The sequence below is a fragment of the Xenopus laevis genome, chromosome 5L, assembly GCF_017654675.1.
Source record: "Xenopus laevis strain J_2021 chromosome 5L, Xenopus_laevis_v10.1, whole genome shotgun sequence".
Lineage (NCBI taxonomy): Eukaryota > Metazoa > Chordata > Amphibia > Anura > Pipidae > Xenopus > Xenopus laevis.
This window is the reverse complement of record NC_054379.1, coordinates 99,644,072-99,665,145: the sequence shown is the minus strand read 5'-3', so window position 1 is coordinate 99,665,145 and position 21,074 is coordinate 99,644,072.

Genomic DNA, 21,074 nt, shown 5'->3' with positions numbered 1-21,074 from the left:
AGGGATGAACCGAATCCAATCTATTTTGGATTCGGCCAAACCCTTGAAGCCTTCACAAAGGATTCCGCCGAATACCGAACCGAATCCTAATTTACATATGCAAATTAGTTGTGGGAAGGGGAAAACATTTATTACTTCCTTGTTTTGTGACAAATTAGGATTCAGATTCAGTTTGGCCGGACAGAAGGATTCGGCCGAATCCAAATCCTGCTGAAAAAGTCCGAATCCTGGCGGAATCCCAAACCGAATCGTGGATTCGGTGCATTCCTAGCATTGATGCTCTGAAAACTCGACTTTATCGAATTGTTGCTGCGACAGCTAAAATTTATCAGATTATCGGACAAAAACCAGAGCAGACTCTTAAGTGACGCTTATGCCATCCCGCCAGCGATGGCATAAGCCGGTGGGAAGGCATTTGGGGGGATTATCGCCCACAGTAGCGAAGATTTATCACAGGCAACTAAATCTTCCCGTGTGTCAACAAATTTATTGGGGTTGTCTACCAACACTGGGTAAACCTAAAACATTCTCCATTAGCAACCAATCAGTGATTAGCTTTTTTTTAAGCGAACTGCCAATAAACCATGCATACTTCAATATATCTATTAACTACCAATGTTGCAGTTTTCTGTGTATTTACTCAGCACGCTTGTTATTAATGCACACTCATGCCCATTAGCCACCATCAATAGAGGAATATTCATGCTCCTTGTATCTTATAGTACAATATTTTAGCTGAGCTTATGGCAAAAACAACTCTAGACCAAAGTTTTTGTACCATTATAATCTCAGTCAACCTGTATGTTATATTGCAATAGGACTGATGGCCCATAATTCAAATGAAACGCAGTCAAGTAACTCAAATGTGTTTATTTAGAGTAACAATAACCAACTTTCAGTTCATAAATGAAACTGGCTTTTGATCCCATTAAGCCTCCATACTGAACAGCTCTCGTTGCTACAAGTTGTCCATCAGCACTGACTGTACACGGGCATTTGCAGCGGACCCCAGTTGTGTGTATTAAATACGGATTCTACATATATCCATGCAAGCTGAACTAAAGGATTTTGTCATTAAAGTGCACCTGAGTTGAGGTTTGTCTTGCCATGTAATATCTGCTCATACATCTCATAATTCTCAGTTTTTATCATTTCAAAACAAAGTTGATCTGTACCAATTATGTTTGGAAAAGCTGAAGTTTGTATGTTTTGTACTACACTATTGATGGCAGGTTGAAGCACACAGAGCTGTAAAAGAAACAGTAAATGTCTCCAGGGAGCTGCTATTGGGATCCACGTGCTACTGGTACCTTTCCAGCATTACAATACTAGCCCAGAAGGCATCTTCATTGTCACTTTCTCTTCAGGAAAGGATCAGATAAAAAAGCAATGAAAGAACTTTCCATTAGGTGATATGGCCATGTATCACTGACTAAGAGGCTTGGGGAATGGGATGAGTATTGGTGAATATTTCAGAATTTCCTTTAAAGGGCACCTGTTGAGGAGAAAATATTTTCCTGAACCAAATAGAACCTGCACTAGGCACTAACAGTAGTTTTTTTTATTTTAAAATGCCCCCCCCGATAACAATCGCACTAATAATCACATAATGAGCTGATGTCACGCACATGAGCTTAAAGGAGAAGGAAAGGTTAAAACTAAGTAAGCCTCAAAATAGTGCAGCTCTGAGTCCTCTGTCAATTTCTTTCCTTCTATTGTGTACACATGGGCTTCTGTATCAGACTTCCTGCCTTCATCTTAAACCTCGTTGCCCCGGGTGTGAGCATGCTCAGTTTGCTCTTCCCCCTCCCCCCCCCCGCTGTAATCTGACCCCAAGCTATAAGTGAGCAGGGAGAGACTCAGGCAGGAAGTGATATCACACAAAGCTAATACTGCAGCTGCTATCCTAAACAAACAGAGAGCTTCTAGAGCTGTTTACTCAGGTATGGTAAAACATTCTACATAATAAATATAGCATTCTAGCTTGCACTATTGTGGCTAATCTATTGGTAATAAAATGACTCCATAGCTTTCCTTCTCCTTTTAACAAATTGTAGAACTCGCTCATTATGCATATGTGTGTGCTCCAACATGGCCGCTCGAACCGGAAGCCCCCTCCCAGTGTGGGTGTCCTATCGCTGGTAGGGGGCAATTTAAAAAAAAAACAAACAAACTACTGTTACCCTCCCAACCAGAGTCCAGGCTCTATGAGTCCAAACCTTTGGTTGGGGAAAATATTTTTGCCCAACAAGTGCCCTTTAAGAATTAAATGTATACAGGTGGGATCTATCATCAGAAAAAAACCCTTATCCAGAAAGCTCAGAAATATGGCAATGTCCTTTCCCAGTGTCTTATTCATACAAACAATTCTTCTGTTAACTAAACTAGCAGAGAGCCAGGTTCATGGCAAACTGATTGTATGTTTTTAGTAACCTTACGTTTGGAGGTACAGGTATGGGATCCATTATCCAGAAAAACTCAGATTACAGAAAGGCCATCATCCATTTTAATCAAATAATTCAAATATTTTAAAAACAATTCCCCACTCTAAGTATAAAACAGTACCTTGTACTTGATCCTAACCCTATCCTAAGATAGTATGTAATTTGAATTCATCATTATTGGAGGCAAAACAATTCCGTTGAGTTAAATTACTGTTTAAATGATTTTTAGTAGTTGCATCTGCATTGGAATGGAGATCTAAATTATGGAAATATCCCTTATCTGGAAAACCACAGATCCTGTGCATTCTCAATATTAGCTCCCACACCTGTACCTTTGTGCAGGGCTCAAATGATTGAAGGGGGGGACCTGGTGAGAAATGAGGGTGAAATCTGGGGTTGAATCTTTAGTTACTTTTTTGGATATCCCTGAAACAATAGGTTTGCCTGTGAAGCACAGGACAAATAAATTCTGCCAGAGAAGCACCCAAACGTGAAAGGTAGTGAAATAGTATCTACCCATCACTAATCAATCCTGTCACTGCTACTGTATTCCCTTCATTACCCTGTGTGTCATAGACCTTAACTGAATGGAGCAATTACCTACGTCCCAAATATGGATAACAGATCCCATACAGTACCTGTGCATCTTTTAAATAGTGACTGCTGGCCACAGACAACTCATATTATTCTTTTTGGATGTTTATGTGTTCGAGGAAAAATCTTTAAAGGGGAACTCCACACCAACATAACAAGTAAACATAATTTCAAGCAACTTTGCAATACACATCTAAAAACATATGCAGACTTTTCATGATTTTTTAATGGTTCGGAACAGTTCCCTAAGCCTATCCCCCTGCTCTCCTGCTGATCTGTCTGACTACTCTGCTGAGCTGGCTGACTACTGTTTCTTCAGCAGCAATCTGTCCTCAGCTTGCATACTACTCGAAACCCCACAATTCCCTGCACACGTGATTTCAATAAGGAATGGAACATCACAGCGCAATGCATTGTGGGTTATGTAGTTCCTGCATACTGTCTGTAAGCTGTGGAGAAGTTGTTACAATTTGTAACATCAGTGTTTAGTCCCTCTTCCCTGCAAGGATTTCAAATGACGCAGAAAGAGATGAACTGTTAAACAGCTGGATTTCACCTTAGAAAATGGCATTTATTCATACTTTTTGAAGAAACAGGTAACTGTGATGAATATATTAGGGGTTTCTGTGTTATGTGGGCCTTCAGATTTTGGGTTGGAAGCTGGAGTTCCCCTTTAAGAATGACATAAAATATGGAAGGATGTCAGATATATAAATATGTAGAACCGGCCCAATAAGCAGGTATGAAAACTTGCAGGGGCAAAGCTGCAAACATAAAATGAGTTTACATCAGGGGTGTCCAAACTACGGCCCGCGGGCCAACTGCGGCCCGCGACTCATTTTTAATTGGCCCGCAGGCAGCAGCATTTCACACCACCCCCCTCCCCAGTCGGTGCAGTGGAAGTGGCCAGCGGTGAACAGGAAGTCTGCTGCAGTGCCAGAGAGGGAGCCGGAAGAGGAGCAGAACGTCGCAGAAGCACGTCACACGCGCACCTGCTGCACTTGAAAAAACTGCTGCCGACTGGGATTCCACCTCTCCTTACATGCCACAGCACAGGCACACCAACCCGCCTCCCCATTCCCACTGCAGCAGCCTCCGTGAGTTTTTAAAGCTCTGTTCTCTCTCCGTTACATAAACACTAAACTTCTGTCACTCCCCCTCCCTCTCAGAAACTAAAGGTGGACTGGACTCCTTGACTGTCTTCCCTGCAGCTACTGCACATTCATTTCTATGTGATCACTGAGACACGTGAGAAGTGAATGTGCTGCTGCAGCTTGATCCTGCTTATCTAACAAGTGTCTCAGTGATCACATAGAAATGAATGTGCAGCAGCTGCAGGGAAGACAGTCAAGGAGTCCAGTCCACCTTTAGTTTCTGAGAGGGAGGGGGGAGCTGGCAGCTCCAGAAGGAGAGGAGCTTGTGAGTAACGGAGACCGGAGTTGTAAAACTATCGAGGAGGGGGGGGGGGAGGTTTGAGTCAGGGGATAGAAGGGTTTTTTAGTAGTGTAGCTTTTTTTTCATGCCTGGTTTCTGAGAGGGAGGGGGAGTTACAGAAGGTGAGTGTGTAACGGAGAGAGAATGAACAGTTGAATAAAAAATTACAAGATTACAGAGGCTGGATTCGGGGGTGGGTGGGGGCTGGCTATCAGGCCTGGACTGGGAGTCAAAATAGGCCCTGCCATTCCAAGTACACAGAGGCCCAAACAGCCCCCTACCAGCCCACTCTATGGTAACTTTCAATGGAACCATACAGCAGCCCCTCTGGCATTTGCAGAACCCATAGATTGCCAGTCCGGGCCTGCTGGCTATGGGGAAAGAAGGAGATCAGTGCAGTAGGGCACTAACATTTCATAGTAGCTTCACATTTAATTTTGCCTGGATCCAGCAGCCCAGCAGCTTCATGAAAATAAACTTAATGGTTCGAGTCAAAGAATGTCAGGCTAAAATGGTCGGCCCCCGCACATTTTCACCCCATCAAATCTGGCCCTCGTTGTTAAAAGTTTGGACACCCCTGGTTTACATGGTCAGTCTACATTTTTGGATTAGTGTTACTTACTGCAGTCAGTACATTTGTTTTATACAAAGGTGACAAACAAAATTTGTTATTCCCCAGTAGTTATGGCTGCGGAGTGGGTAAAGTGGGGAAGAAAATACAACCTTTATACATGGAAATGAACATAGGTAGATTAAATAAAATTAATTTGAATAGCAGCTTAGTATCAAGGCATAGAATATTATTTGGCACCATGCACATGAATGTCTTATCCCCCAGTCACATAATAACTGCACATTGCTTTGTCATCTATAAAACGTTTAGCAAAACAATCTATAGTTCTTCTCTGCACAAATATACGGTATGTCCAGCAGCAGACTAAAATTATTATGGTTCCTGGTGAGTGAAGAATGGCATCTAAGGGGGTAGAGATCAGCTCAGGTCAGTTACTTGCCCTTTAGGAAATCTTGATGAATTGCCCTATCTGTCCTCTTTATACTGACAGGCTTGAAGCACACTCATATTTAAGACTGCTATAATACTTATTACTGATATCAGGAATGTTGCAAGTTACATTTATATTGACCTGTAACACCAACCGGAGCTGATGTGTTGCTTCTTGGCTAGCAGATATAAAGTGCGGTGTGAGTAATTTCAAAACAATGTGAACTGTACATATGCAGCCAATAAGCCAGCACACACTTAAAGGAGAACTAAACCCTAAAAATTAATATGGTGAAAAATGTCATTTTATATTCTGAACTTATTGCACCAGCCTAAAGTTTCAGCTTGTCAATAGCAGCAGTGATCCAGAACTTCAATCTTGTCACAGGGAGTCACCATCTTGGAAAGTGTCTGCGACACTCACATCAGTCAGTGGGCTCTGAGCAGCTGTTGAAAAGCTAAGCTTAGGGGTCATTGCAAATTATCCAGCAGAAAATGAGGTTGGTTTGAAATATAAGATGGTGCTACAGAGCGGATTATTAGATTCTGATGCTAGTTGCACTGGTTTCTGTGCTGCCATGTAGTAATTATCTGTATTAATTACTAATCAGCCTTATATTGTGACAATTATATTCTATGCATATTGTGAGTGGGTCCCTAAGCTCAGTAAGTGACAGCAGCACAGAGCATGTGCAGTGAATCAGCAGAAAAGAAGATGGGGAGCTACTGGGGCATCTTTGGAGACACAGATCTTTACTGCTAAAGGGCTGTGGTTGCCTTGGGCTGGTACAGAAGCCCATAACATAATGTACAACAGTTCTGGCTACTTCTTTAGTTACGCTTTAGTTCTCCTTTAATTCTAAACAGCACTGGGGGCACTGACGAGGATAACGGACCCAATTCGGCAGTGCTCAGCACGCTACCCTGTTATCCTTTACCACATAGGGGAATATTTGGTGCCATAAATCTAAAAAATAGTGTTTTTCTGTGTACAGAAGTGTTCCCTCTATGGTGTAGTGCAACTACATCCCCCAGGCTACTGTGCATACAACAAAAGATGGGCGCCAGGAGGTTCTTGCAGTAAAACAGAAACGGTTTATTTAACTATGCACGAGGCAAGTGACCACAGGTTTAGTAGTCACACAGGAGCTGAGGCAATAGCACATTTCTCACACAGAGCTGCAGCCATTAGGCATTTCTCACAGAGGAAAGGTCTCCATTAGGCATTTGCAGTATTTACACACATTCCCTCCTGGAAGTTGTCAGGAAAGCAGCTTCTACCCTACAGTCCCTCCTCACTGAGGTCCCTGACTGGAGGCAACACATAAAGCCTCTGGGAAGCTACTCCCTTACTGCAAATCCTTGTTGGAGCTTCAGCTGCTCTTTCTCTTTATCCTATCTGCCTTTCTCTCCTAGAGAGACTATATAACAAGTCTGCCCTAGTGTAACTATTCCTCATTCACGGGGTTACCTGGTCCCCGACTTCTTCTCCAAAGCACATGGGCCTTTCTGGGCCTAGCTGTGCCCATTCTCCCCTGAGCACACCCAGCTGGATCACCATCCACAGGCCAAAGAGGAAGTGGCCACTCCCTACACACACACTATATAGCAGTGTAGCAGGGGAGTGTCATTCTCTCCTGGCAGATCACTCTAAGAAAAAGGTGGGGGCCTTAAAGCTGCAGGGCAGATTAACCCATACCCATAGGGGCCCCTACACTTGTAAGAACTATTGACCAATGCAACCCCTCCGACACCTAGTTCAATGAGAAGTGTTGGATTCTGGGACTTTAAACATCTACAATACGCAGTTTGGGTCTCATATTGATAGAGCTGAAAAAAGTCAGGAGATGAGTCATGGATAGATTTGGAAATGAAGCGGGGCAGCTCTAGTAAGTCACATCAACGAATGTTTGTTTTTACCCTGAGACTGGTACATGCTACCCGCTGATTGGTTACTTTCATATAAAACTTTTTGAATTTTGAAGCTTTCTGGATAATAGGTTGCCAATAGGGATGCACCAAATCCGCTATTTGAGGATTTGCCTGAATTGGAAACCTCTGAAACCAAAGGGGTTAACAGAGCCCAATGCCTAACATGCAGAGAAAACATGGCTCCTTGTTTGTGTGAGGAAAAGACATGATATTAAAGGGGTGACTCACCTTTAAGTTTAATCTTAATATATTATAAAATGGCTAATTCTAAGCAACCTTTATATTTTTTTTAGTTTTTGAATTATTCTGACTCATTTCAGCTTTCAAATGGGGGCTACTAAAAAAATGCTCTGTAAAGCTACACATGTATTGTTATTGCTACTTTTTATTACACTTCTTTCTATTCAGGCCTCTCCTATTCATATTCCAGACTCTTATTCAAATCAATGCATTGTTGCTAGGGTAGTTTGGACCATAACAACCAGATTGCTGAAATTGCAAACTGGAGAGCTGCTGAATAAAGAGCTAAATAACTCAAAAACCACAAATAATAAAAAATTTAAACCAATTGCAAATTGTCTCAGGATATCATTCTCTACATCAAATTCAGTCTTGCCAGGCACTTTGATTCGGCCAAACCATCCTGAAAAAGGCTGAATCCCAGATTTGGTGCATTCCCAATAAGGGATTGTACAAATCTTGCTCTCTCTCTCTCTCTAAGGTTATCTCTAAGGTTATCTTGCAGTGCAGGAAAGGATTCAATTTGGGATTTGTCTTAAAAAGTGATTGGGTTCAAATGAAAAACCCAAACAAAATACATACATCCCTAGCTTATTTTCTGCACTTGAAGGTAACCCCATTATTGAGATGCAAACCTTATTATTCAGAGAAAGCAAATCCGAACCCAAAAATACAATTTACCCAATAAAGAAAATATAATTCTAAACAACGTTCCTATATACATTCATTAATTAATTACAGAAGCAATTGCTCTTAGCTGGGGCAAGCTGACATCAGCTACCTTGTTTCAAGAGCCAGAACCAGCAATGCAGCAAGGCACAGATACAGTATTTGTTTTCCATTGCGTTCTATTTAAAAATAACTGTAAACCAATTGAAGATTTTTAATTAATGTATATTAGAAAGTGGCTTAGAATTACATTTTCTTTTCATTTAATTACATTTTTATTTTTTCATTCCCTTCACAATTGAAGTGTTAAGATTCGGTATTTGGTCAAATTATTTTCTATAATTATTATTAATACAGACTAATAAAGCTTCAACGTTTTCTGCAGTGCTGTACAATATATGCGGGTACACGCTGAACATACAAGACAATCAATAACCAATACAAAAGGTAGAGGGCCCTGCCTAAAAGAGCTGTGACTTCTGTGGTACAGTCAAAGCATTATGAAGTCACTATCACTTTATACAACATTATCTTGATAAGTTTGAGAAACGGATAACGGTTTCTAATCTGTCCATAAAACTAATGCAAAGGTGCTTGTTTTAAAATTGATGCAACTGCAAGACTTTAAATGAACAGCGAAGAAGTAAATTACTTGTCATCTTGCTCAAACATACAAAGGCCATAAAATGTCTCAAACTTCCCAAACAGCACAGACACAAACAGGATCCTTACACGGCACCAGTTTTAAGGAACATCTTATATATATACCATACATAATCATAAATATCATATATATTATACATAAACCTTTATTATATAAAATTAAATGATTTAGGAAAACACTAATGTTCCTTGTCACCAAGTCATATTCTGCATTGTGCTTATGGGTCTAAAGAAGCACAAAATGCCAGTAAATTTTGGGATATGTACATCAACAGTGATAGTTAAAGTGCAGTGCATTCACTGTGGACATTAAAGCCAACTTGTGGGTGTATAATTCCTAAATGTGAACTTGAAATCACAAATGAGGTTTTAAAGGAGAAGGAAAGTCATCTTTTGCAGAAGGAAAGCCTTAGGGCGACGTCACACTGGGTATTTCAAGCTGCATTTTTAAAACCACATGTTCAAGCGTAAATACGCACAAAACAAAGCCCTACTAAAAATAATGGAATATGCACTATAGCAATTCCAAAGGCACTTGTGAGCCAACATATTCCAAGCGATGCCAGTATTTGCATTTTTCCACAGAAAACTCTATGGGATCCGCAGGTTTGGAAATCGCACTTATGGTTGTAAACACAGTTTCACTGCAATGTTTGCAATATTTAGTTGCAAATTTAAAATCTTTGCTGTGGCTTCTCCTTGTAGAAAATACATGAGCATACCAATTCTGTATTGTTTTTTTTTGGGTGATGGGTCCCCTTTAAGACTACTAGAATTTGGATAAAAGTCTGACAGACAGTGTTCCAGTACTTCCGAGCATTCTGGAAAACAGGTTTCCGGATAACAGATCCCATACCTGTAAATGTTATAAAAGCCAGTCATGTCATTGGCAGAAGGAAAACATGGCCTACATTACAGCCATCGTAAAGCTTTTTTACTCAATATTATTACTGATATAATAGATAACGTGATGATGTTTTCCTAATCCACACAATACCCATATGTAATTCATCTGTATTTTTGATTTCTCACATTCTTCATATTGGACTTTTTTTTCTGGGAGACACATTCTCAGTTAGGGCGTTAAAACTCACATAAGTATTTCCATTCCTTTGGAATGAATCAAAACTAAGAACCACGCCTGCTGTGCATTAGAGATTTGTGTGGAAATCCAAAAGGCTGAAACAAAGCAGTGTACAGCAACATCTCTGTTTAACAGCTGTGGCAGCCGAAATCTTTGTAGCAGAAAGTTAACATATGTCTGGCCCACATAACTGAACTCCTATGTATAAACTGAATCTAAACATGGCTATTATTTAATGACTTCAGGGACCATGCTCAGAACTCATGGATCCATAACGCATAACTGTAGTTTCCTTTCCTATACTGATATACCAGCAGTTACCAGAGAACATTATATTCTTTGCTAGTTGTTCCTAACAGGGATAACCATGTAAATTTGTTTATAAAGGAAATGGCACACTGTATTATTTTGTAGCAAGAAGATTACTTTCATGAAAGAATAAACCATATGCGAAATATGCAGCAGATATATTTGGAAATATTGGTAATTCAGAAGGAAGAACATGCTGGCAGGTCTCTTGCCATTCTATCACCATCACGAGATTTTTTCCAATGCAAGATTTGTATGCATTAGCTGTGGGGGAGCTGGCTGTAGTAACCAGTTGCTATGGGAAGGTCAGTTTGTTCAGCTGATGACTACACTGCAGACCCAGAAGTAAGAGACACACAAGGCTGCTTGCAATTACTCCTTCTCCCCACCTTCCATTGTCTAAGGTGCCTTAACCCAGGAAAGAATTTTAGCACCCACAGGATTAAGTAGGTTACACTTAGTATACTCTGTTTACCGGCACACTACGGCCACCATATGTTTAGAACAGCTATGGGATCCATTATCCGGAAACCCGTTATCCAGAAAGTTCCTGAATTACGGAATGGCCATATCCCATAGTCTCCATTATAATCAGATAATCCAAATTATTTAAAATGATTTCCTTTTTCTCTGTAGTAATAAAACAGTGCCTTGTACTTGATTCAACCCAATATATAATTAATCCTTATTGGAAGCAAAACAAGCTTATTGGGTTAATGTTTACATGATTTTCTAGTAATAATCTATGAAGATCCAAATTACAGAAAGATACGTTATCCGGAAAACCCCAGGTCCCAAGTATTCTGGATAACAGGTCTCATACCTGTACTAACAATCAAATTAAACATAAAAGGGTGGTGCAGTTAATCTATTGGCTAATCTCACACAGAAAACAACCCATCCTGACCAAAGCTGCCCGGTGTGTGTGTGTGTGTGTGTGTAGCAACAGGCATGAGCAGAATCCAATCAAGGTGGATTTTAGCTAAAATTGCATACTTGCACATCTTATGGACAGGTGGACCACATGGTATGTGTACTGGTTGTGGGGGGGGGGCCTTTAAGTGTCTGAAATGATGCCCCAGGGACTGCAAAGGGACCTCACCAAACTGCTATGGCTCTTTATGTTTTGTAAAGATTCGGTTGCAGCTTTACAAATTATACGGTTGGGGAATTTGCAGGAAGCACCTATAAAAACAAGCCATTTGCAACCATTTCATGGTAGCCTGTATCATCATCATCATCATCATCATTTATTTATATAGCGCTGTCAAGATACGCAGTGCTTTACTGCAGTTATAGCAAACAGGGAATAAATGGTGGATAACAGACAAGGATTACAGAGTACAATAGGGTTTACAAACTAAAAGGTTAGGGTACAATTGAGACATTAGGATTGTATAAACACTTTGTCATTTTTGATACAGCAATGATTAGTTAAGGTACATCGAATAGGCCTCTTTAAACAGATGGGTCTTTAAGGAGCGCTTGAAAGTTTGGAAAGAAGGAGAAAGTCTGACAGCTTGTGGCAGAGAGTTCCAGAGAAAAGCAGAAGCCCGAGAGAAGTCTTGTAGACGAGAATGGGCAGAAGTGACCAGAGGAAAAGTGAGGCGAAGATCAGAAGCAGAGCGTAGGTTTCGTGAAGGAGTGTATTTGGAGATTAGAGATGAAATATAGGGAGGGGTATCATTATTAAGGGCCTTGAATGTGAGTGTAAGTAATTTGAATTTGATTCTAGAAGAGATTGGGAGCCAGTGAAGGGACATACATATGGGAGCTGCTGATGTTGAGCGGCGAGCTAGATGAATGAGTCTAGCGGCCGCGTTTAGAATAGATTGGAGTTGTGAAAGGTGACTTGTTGGAATACCTGTGAGGAGTAAGTTGCAGTAATCAAGGCGGGAGATGATGATAGACTGAATTAGTGTTTTAGTTGATTCTGAACTGAGATATGGTCGTATTCGAGCAATGTTGCACAGTTGAATACGGCAAGATTTTGCAAGTGTTTGAATGTGTGGTGAAAAAGACAGATGAGAGTCTAAGATGACTCCTAGGCAGCGTGCCTGTGTGGTGGAATGAAAGGTGGTGTTGTTTACGGTGAGTGATATCTGAGGGACAGGGGAAGATCTTGGAGGAAATATGATGAGTTCTGTTTTAGAAAGGTTCAGTTTCAGGTGGCGCTGTGACATCCAGGAGGAGACAGCAGAGAGACAGTCTGTGACTTGGGAAAGGACATAATTAGAAAGATCAGGAGTAGACAAGTAGAGTTGGGTGTCATCAGCATAAAGGTGATACTGAAGGCCAAATGACTGAATGAGTTTTCCTAGTGAAGTTGTATAGAGCGAGAACAGCAGGGGGCCAAGAACAGAGTCTTGAGGAACTCCAACAGAGAGTGGGAAAGTAGTAGAAGTAGAGTTAGAGAAGGAAACTTTAAAGGAACGGTCAGACAGATAAGATGTAAACCATGAGAGAGCAGTGTCCCGAATGCCAGCTGAGTGTAGAATGTCAAGGAGGAGTGTGTGGTCAACTGTGTCAAAGGCTGCAGAGAGATCTAGAAGGATTAGAATGGAATAATGACCTTTAGACTTTGCCAATAGAAGATCATTGGTTACTTTGGTGAGTGCAGTTTCAGTCGAGTGTGATGGGCGGAAGCCAGATTGCAATGGGTCGAGAAGGGAGTTGTGAGTGAGATGCTGGATCAGGCGTTTGTAAACAAGCCTTTCTAGTAATTTGGATGCGAATGGAAGAAGGGAGACCGGTCGATAGTTAGTGGGAGAGCTGGGATCAAGGGAAGGTTTTTTGAGGATAGGAGTGATCAGTGCTTGTTTGTATAATGATGGAAAGGTACCAGTAGAGAGTGAAAGATTGAATAGGTGGGTAAGTGCAGGAGAGAGTGTATCAGAGATTGGGTGGAGAAGACGAGAGGGTATGGGGTCAAGGGAGCAGGTGGTGGGTTTTGAGCTGGCTAGGAGTTTGCTAACTTCATCTAGAGTTGCAGGGGTGAAGGAGTGCAAAGTAGATGTGAGTGGACTGCACCTTGGTCTGAGATTGTTGTCGGACGGTATGCTCAGCCTAATGAGATCGATTTTTTCATTAAAGAAATGAGCAAGGTCTTGGGCAGTAACATTAATAGGTGGAGGAGGTGATAGGAGTGAGTTAAATGTGGCAAACAGCTGCTGTGGTTTGGAGGACATAGTAGATATTAGATAAGAGAAGTATTGTTCTTTGGCTAATGATAGAGCTCGGTTATAGCAGGAGAGCATGAATTTGAAGTGGATGAAGTCAGGATCAGTTCGTGACTTTCTCCACCATCGCTCAGCTGATCTACTACATCTTCTGAGGTACCGTGTTACACTAGTGTGCCAGGGTTGGGGTTTAGCTGGCCGGCTGTGACGGGTGATAGAAGGTGCAAGGGAGTCAAGTGGTGCTGAAAGGGCATCGTTGTAGAGAGAAGCTGCCATATTGGGACAGGAGAGAGTATTAATACGAGATATGGATTGTGCTGATACTGTTGATAATTGTTGTGGTTCAAGGGCATTAAGGTTTCTATACGTGTGGGTAGAGAGAGATGGTTGTGAAGGTGCAGGTGAAAGCAGTATCTGAAAGGAGAGTAGATGATGGTCAGACAGAGGGTAGGCAGAGTTAATTAAGTTGGATGGGCAGCATGAGTGGCAGAATATGTATAAATCATGGCAGAACTTTCCTTGCACTATCACATTTAGGCACAGGCCAGATCTGTAAGGTGACTTCCTCTCAAGTAAAGCAGTGGGCTACGTAGGGCCAGAAGGGTTCTTGCAGCATTTAACATCTATGGCACACAAGACATTTTAAATGTACCTGAAAACACTCTCAGTTCAAGGGCTTCCCACCACATAATATATTGCTCTAGTAGTAGTAGCAACATGCTGAGCTCATAGACATTCCGTCTTACATAGGTGTAGCTATTAAACATCCCATATGCCATTAATTTAATGACACAAGAGCCACTGAAAATGACTGGTAGGCCCCATTTTTGGGTGACACACCACATAGAACAAATGGTAATGAATAAAAGTGATCAAATGCCTAGAAATCCCAAGGGTCACTTCCTTTAACAACACTGTGATTAGCCACCAAACAAAAACTTGTATACATTTGCTTGTCGCAGTGAAGTACAATACCTTCCTTATAGCACGTGCAGACAGGCAGTTAATGCCCTAAACCTTAAAAAAAATATTACTTTTGGCATTCAACACAAAATAAATAATTGGGCTCCAACTCAATCCCAGGATTGAGCTCAGTTGAGTGCAAGTGCATGGACAGAACGGACACTTTGTTACATGCACATACATATCAGCCACCTAAATAATTAAAGTGGACCTGTCACCCAGACACAAAAATCTGTATAATAAAAGTCCTTTTCAAACTAAACATGAAATCCAATTTCTATTTTTTATTAAAGCATTCATAGCTGTTGTAAGCTCATTTAAAAATCTCAGCTGTCAATCAAATATTGTCTGCCACTCCTCTATGCCAGTGGCATAGAGGCGGGGCAGACAATTACTTTCACTTCCCATTCAGCACTTCCTAGATGTCACTGCTCTCCCCACATTCCCCCATTCTCTTTACCATTTAATTGTATAACCAGGGCATCGGGATGGACATCGGGTCCCCTATTCTGGTGCACAAACAAGATTTTGAGATGATACAAGGCTTGTCTTAATAACAGTGTCCACAAAATGGCTGCTGCCTGCTTGCTATAATTTTGAAATCCCAGACTGAAGGAAGCAAGATTCAAATAATTTATATAGTGTAATTAAAGTTCATTTTGCTTGATGTGATGTGATAAAATAGGATTTTGAATATTTTTTTTGGGTGACAGGTCCCCTTTAAGGCAAAGGTCTCACTGGCGGCTCAAGCTTACTGTGTTCAGTATTACAAATATGGAGGGGGTGGGTTACAATTATTAGAAAGTAAATCCTCAGTGTGCAATCCTCAGGGAAACCTGGTTAATGTTTCTCTAACCTGCACCCAGGCTCTGTGTAGCCGCATTCCTCCTACTGCCAACCTGTATGTTAATATACACACAACTATGCAACACTGGGGCTGTTCTATTACAGGGGCCCCCAACATTTTTTACCCATGAGCCACATTCAAAAATTAAAACAGTTGTTTCCGGGAGGCGTGCCCATTAAGATGGCCGCTTCATAGAAGAGCTCCGCTCCCTAACCCCTCATAATACGGGAAATCACCGACCCAAGCCGCACAAATACCCAGACTTGGAGAGGGAATAACGGCGGAACGATTGAGGGTAAACATTACACCCGCTCTCCCTCAATTTGCATCCCGGAAGCCAGCACGCCGCATTAGGGCCGCATACCCAGCCCGACTCCATCCACCCGCTCCTTTGCCTGTCGCTGAAAATTAGTGCGTGGTAGTCAGCAGAGCTTCTTCTAATCGATTGACGCTGGACGCCGACGAGTAGTCCACAAGAATATACAGATAAGTGAACTGGCCACGGGAGGGTGGTTGGGTCTTACAAACCTCCGCAATTTCATTACCACGGACCCGGGCCCATAATCTAATCTCTATTGGACACTCAATATATAAGCTGACGCCTATTACCAGCGAAGGAAGTGAGTGGGCATATTATTGTGGCATAATATTAGCCTTTCATCCCAATATAAGCTCTGTTATAATCATAAGGCTTATGTGACGCAGGAAGAATTTCCTAACTGTATAACACATGCTCTGAAGATACTCGGTAGCCACCACAAGAGGGCAGCACAAGCTAACTAACAAAGGCTGCTTAGAAAAAACAACCATTACAAACAAAAAAAAGAAAAACTCTTTGTGGATAACATTAATCTGTTAATCTAATACAACGGATAATAAATATCTGCACGTGTCACAATACACAGTTACTGGCTCATCTATAGCAATGTGAGATATGGGATAAGCTTTCCAGTCACAACCTCACAAAAATCCATGGCAGATACTGAACATAAATATAGTCCAGATGGCATTTACTCTGAACATCACACCAGACCTGCCAGTCAAGTATTTTCACAAGATAATTACCACATGTTTTTATCTGCTCTCTGTTAGACTACACCACAAATATATCCAATAAAGGATCACTTAGATGTGACAAAGAGCAATAAGGAAAAGAACAAAAAAGAAGTGAAAGGGAAACAATTGCAGAGAGATATTTCCTTACAGCTTTCGGTGACGTTACATCAAAATTTTGAAATCCCACTGAGGGATGGATAAATTTCTAGGTCCTACCACCAACATGGCTTCAAAAGGACCGAAAAGCAAACTGAAAGAAAAAAAGCAAACTCTGGAAATCACTCAACCAGAAAGTGACTCAGAAACTACTTCGCGAATGGAAGACATGGTCCATGTTCTAGGTCCTCTACTGGATCAAAAACTTGCTGACATTAAGGAATCAGTTTCAGAAATATTGCAACAGCTGACCACTCAATCTCAGAGAATGTCTCAAGCGGAAGATCGCATATCCACACTGGAAGATAATCTCAATACAGCACAATCCACTATCGACCTCCAACAAAAAGAAATTTCAATTTTATCAGACAAGGTAGAGAGGACCTAGAAAACCGCAGTAGGAGAAACAACTTGCGATTAGTAGGGATCCCTGAATCTGTTAAAACGAAAGAGCTGGAACAACTTATTCAAGAATGGCTGCCTAAAGCTCTCAACATGGACACTCAACATCTTCCTTTTCTTGTAGAGCGGTTCCATAGAATTGGTCCGCCACCTTCTCTCACTAAAGAATCTCAACGCCCAAGACAGGTTATATTTAAGTTGTTGAACTTCGCAGATAAAACCAGAATCTTGGACGCCTACAGAACAATGAGACTCTTAAAATGTGATGGCCACACAGTTCTACTTTTTCAAGACTACTCCGCTTCGGTGACGGCTGAACGTAGAGAGTTTGCACCAATTTGCAAAACACTTTATAAGGCGGGATACAAGTTCTCTCTACTTTTTCCAGCAAAACTGAAAATCATCGAAAAAGATACTAATAAGATACACATATTTGAAGATCACAAACTGGCGACCACATATCTAGAATCCATTATTCAAATATGAAGATGTCAATGATTTTCCTGTGATCATAGAAGTTCCGCTACCTTTTTTACCCATAGCAGTTGCTAAATTCAGGAAGTTTAAATACAGACATAGATGCCAGATTGTCTTAATGGAACTCAGCAGACTTGATAACTGGCGCAAATACTTACCGGGAGCACTACAAGATACAAATTAAAGTATCCTGAGTCTTATCTTACTGAGGATAAGGCTCCACATTGTCTGATTTGCAACTCACATAATTATCCACTGTACTGACGATTACTATTTACCTGCTATTATTCTATCTGTTTCATTCTCTCGTCATCAAGACATAGATGAGAAAAATTTTGGTCTTAAGTCCCGGTCGATAATTTCATCCAATTCCGCCCGAAGTGATATTCTCAGACATTTTGACTTATTTAAGGCTGGACTAGCTATAGATACTCTGCTCAAATGTCTAATGTTTGGTTCATTTACTGTCATTATATTATATTTCTTAGTGGAACTACATTCGGTGACAATATACCTATCTTTTTATGGCTTTCTTATTTTGTCTTAACATGTTTAGAACCAGTTTGGAGAGTGGTTTTATGTATATGATTATGCCAGGAAGCTTAATATCGTCCACTTCCCTTATTTTGTTTTTCATATAATTTTGATTCAGTAAACGGTTTGTTTATTGGAAATACTACAGCTAAAGTGCTTAGTGTATTGTAATATCCTTTTCCTTTTGCATATATCATACGAGGTTGTGACTCAATTGATGAAAAAGTATATTATGCAAATTACTTTTTTCTTTTTACTGTACATAGTTGGTTTATTTTTATTTTGTCAAGTGACCAAGACTGACTGTCATAGAAACAACCTACAACAATGTCTCCATTATTATTTTTATCGCACAGAATATCGAGGGATGATACCTGCTCGCTGGGACAGGGCTCTCATCCCAATACCACATAAATTCATCCATGCTACTCCCAAACAGGGAATAGGTTAACATGATATATCATGGGTGAACGAATAACACCAATAATTCAAAGCAAACAACCTACAAATTTTAAATTGCTTTCCTGGAATGTAGGTGGCTTAAATACCCCGATAAAAAGACGCAAAGTACTAACCTTTTTAAAAAAAGAAAATGCCCATATCATTCTTTTACAAGAAACACATTGGCGAGACTCCGACAAAGGAACACTGAAAGACACTTGGATACAGGAAATTATAACTTCATCTTATACTACTAAAACTAGAGGTGTAGCTATTTTACTACATAAATCTCTGAATGGTTCAGTCACAAAAACGTATAAAGATAAGAATGGTCGCTACTTAATTATTGATGTAGAGATACAAGGTACTAAATATACGGTGGTGAATGTTTATGCGCCAAATGATAATAATAACCTTTTTTTTACAGAACTAATGCAACGAATTGACTCTTGGGGGCCTACCAATTTAATCTTGGGAGGAGATATGAATACGGTGTGGGATCGCTTCATGGACAGGTCGGATGCCACATCTCGTTATCCTACCCGAAGAATTGCTCCACTACACACGTTCTGTGAGTTTCTACATTTACAAGATACTTATAGATATGCAAACCCAGACACCAAAGACTATACCTTTTATTCAGGGGCTCATAACACACACTCGAGATTGGATTACTTTTTCTTACCTCACACTCAGTTAGCTACTATGACGACGATCACAATAGGTAACATATCTCTCACTGACCACGCACCAGTGACTTTAATTTTAAAACACAAGGTGTCCCGAGCCGCTTCCGGTAGTTGGCGATTTCCCTCTTATCTAAATAATAACACAGATTTTCAAACATACCTAAAACAACAATGGGCTAATTATATGGATGATAACATGCAACACTGGGATGACCAAAGTCTTTTATGGGCTGCTTCGAAACCGGTGATGAGAGGACATGTCACAGCTTACTTAATAAAACAGAAAAAAAGATTCAATGAAAAATATAATCATTTACAAAAGGAACTCACTAAACATTACAAAACTTTTAAACTTACTAATTTAGAAGAGGACAAAAAGAAATACACAGACACAAAAAATCTATTTAACACTTTATTACATGACAGTGCCCACTATAAGATATCCCATATGAGAAACAGATACTATAGATGGGGCAACAAACCTGGGAAACTGTTAGCTAAAATTACAAAACTTCAAATTCCGAACCATTTTATAAAGAAACTAAAAACAAAAGAAGGCTGGGCCCAAGATACAAAACATATTGTCGAGGAACTAGAAATGTATTTTCGAAAATTTTACGAAGAAAATCCAGATCATCCAGAGGAGGGTCTTCTTTTCTTACGCAACGCTCAATTACCCAAACTCTCAGTTCAGGATAGAGAGATACTTGATGCACCTATAACAGAGCAAGAAATAGCTTCAACAATAAAAAATTTGAAAAACGGGAAATCACCAGGCCCAGATGGCCTTAGCGCAGAATACTACAAAATTCTTATACTAGAACTTACCCCTATACTTACAGTTAATTTTAACAATGTTTTACAAGGATCGCCACTGTGGAATGAAGCGAATGAAGCTAGGATCATTCTCATTCCAAAGGAGGGAAAGGATCCTACCCTTCCTTCCTCATATAGACCAATTTCGCTACTAAACCAGGACTTAAAATTACTGACTAAAATCATGGCAGACAGACTACAAACTATTCTCCCACACATACTTACCACGCATCAGGTTGGGTTCCTTAAACAACGAAATCCAGTACAAGCCATACGAATGGCAATTGCTGCCATCTATCAATGTAACCTGGAAAAGAGAAATCACGGTATGTTAATTAATCTAGATTCGGATAAAGCATTTGATAGAATAACACATACACATATTAGAAGACTTCTCAAATTCCAGCACTTTGGCACTCACATGTTAAATCTATTTAAAACATTATACACCCACTCTTATACCCACGTTACTGCAAATGGGCTCAACTCCTCTAGATTTTTGATTCAAAGAGGTACTAGACAGGGTTGTCCTCTCTCGCCCCTGCTCTTTAACATCGCGTTAGATCCCCTGTTGCGACATCTACTGCTTGATGATACCTTTAAAGGTATAACATTAGGTACGCAAAAACTTAAATTGATAGCATATGCGGACGACATTCTCCTCTTTTTGAATAAGCCAAAAATTGAATTACCTACGATCCTGCAAAAAATCGAGACCTTTGGCTCAATAGCAGGATTCAAAATTAATCTAGGAAAATCGGAAGCCTTACGCTTACAGCACACTACCCCAACAGATTGGACCAACCCTTTTCCCTTTAATAAAGCCAGGACACATCTCAAATTTCTTGGAATTCAATTGCCAAAATCCCATCATGACATATACAAAATTAACATTAGACACACCATTGACCACGTAGAACAAGAAACTAGGAAATGGATAAACACTAATTTATCATTCATGGGCAGAATTTATCTAATAAAAATGGTAATTTTTCCCAAACTCCTTTACAAAATCCAAATGTTACCTTACCGTATAACACCAACGGATATAAAACGAATACAACACATTTTCAGGACTTTCATATGGAATAAAAGGCGGCCTAGAATCAACATTTTTAAACTCCAACAACAGAAACAAGACG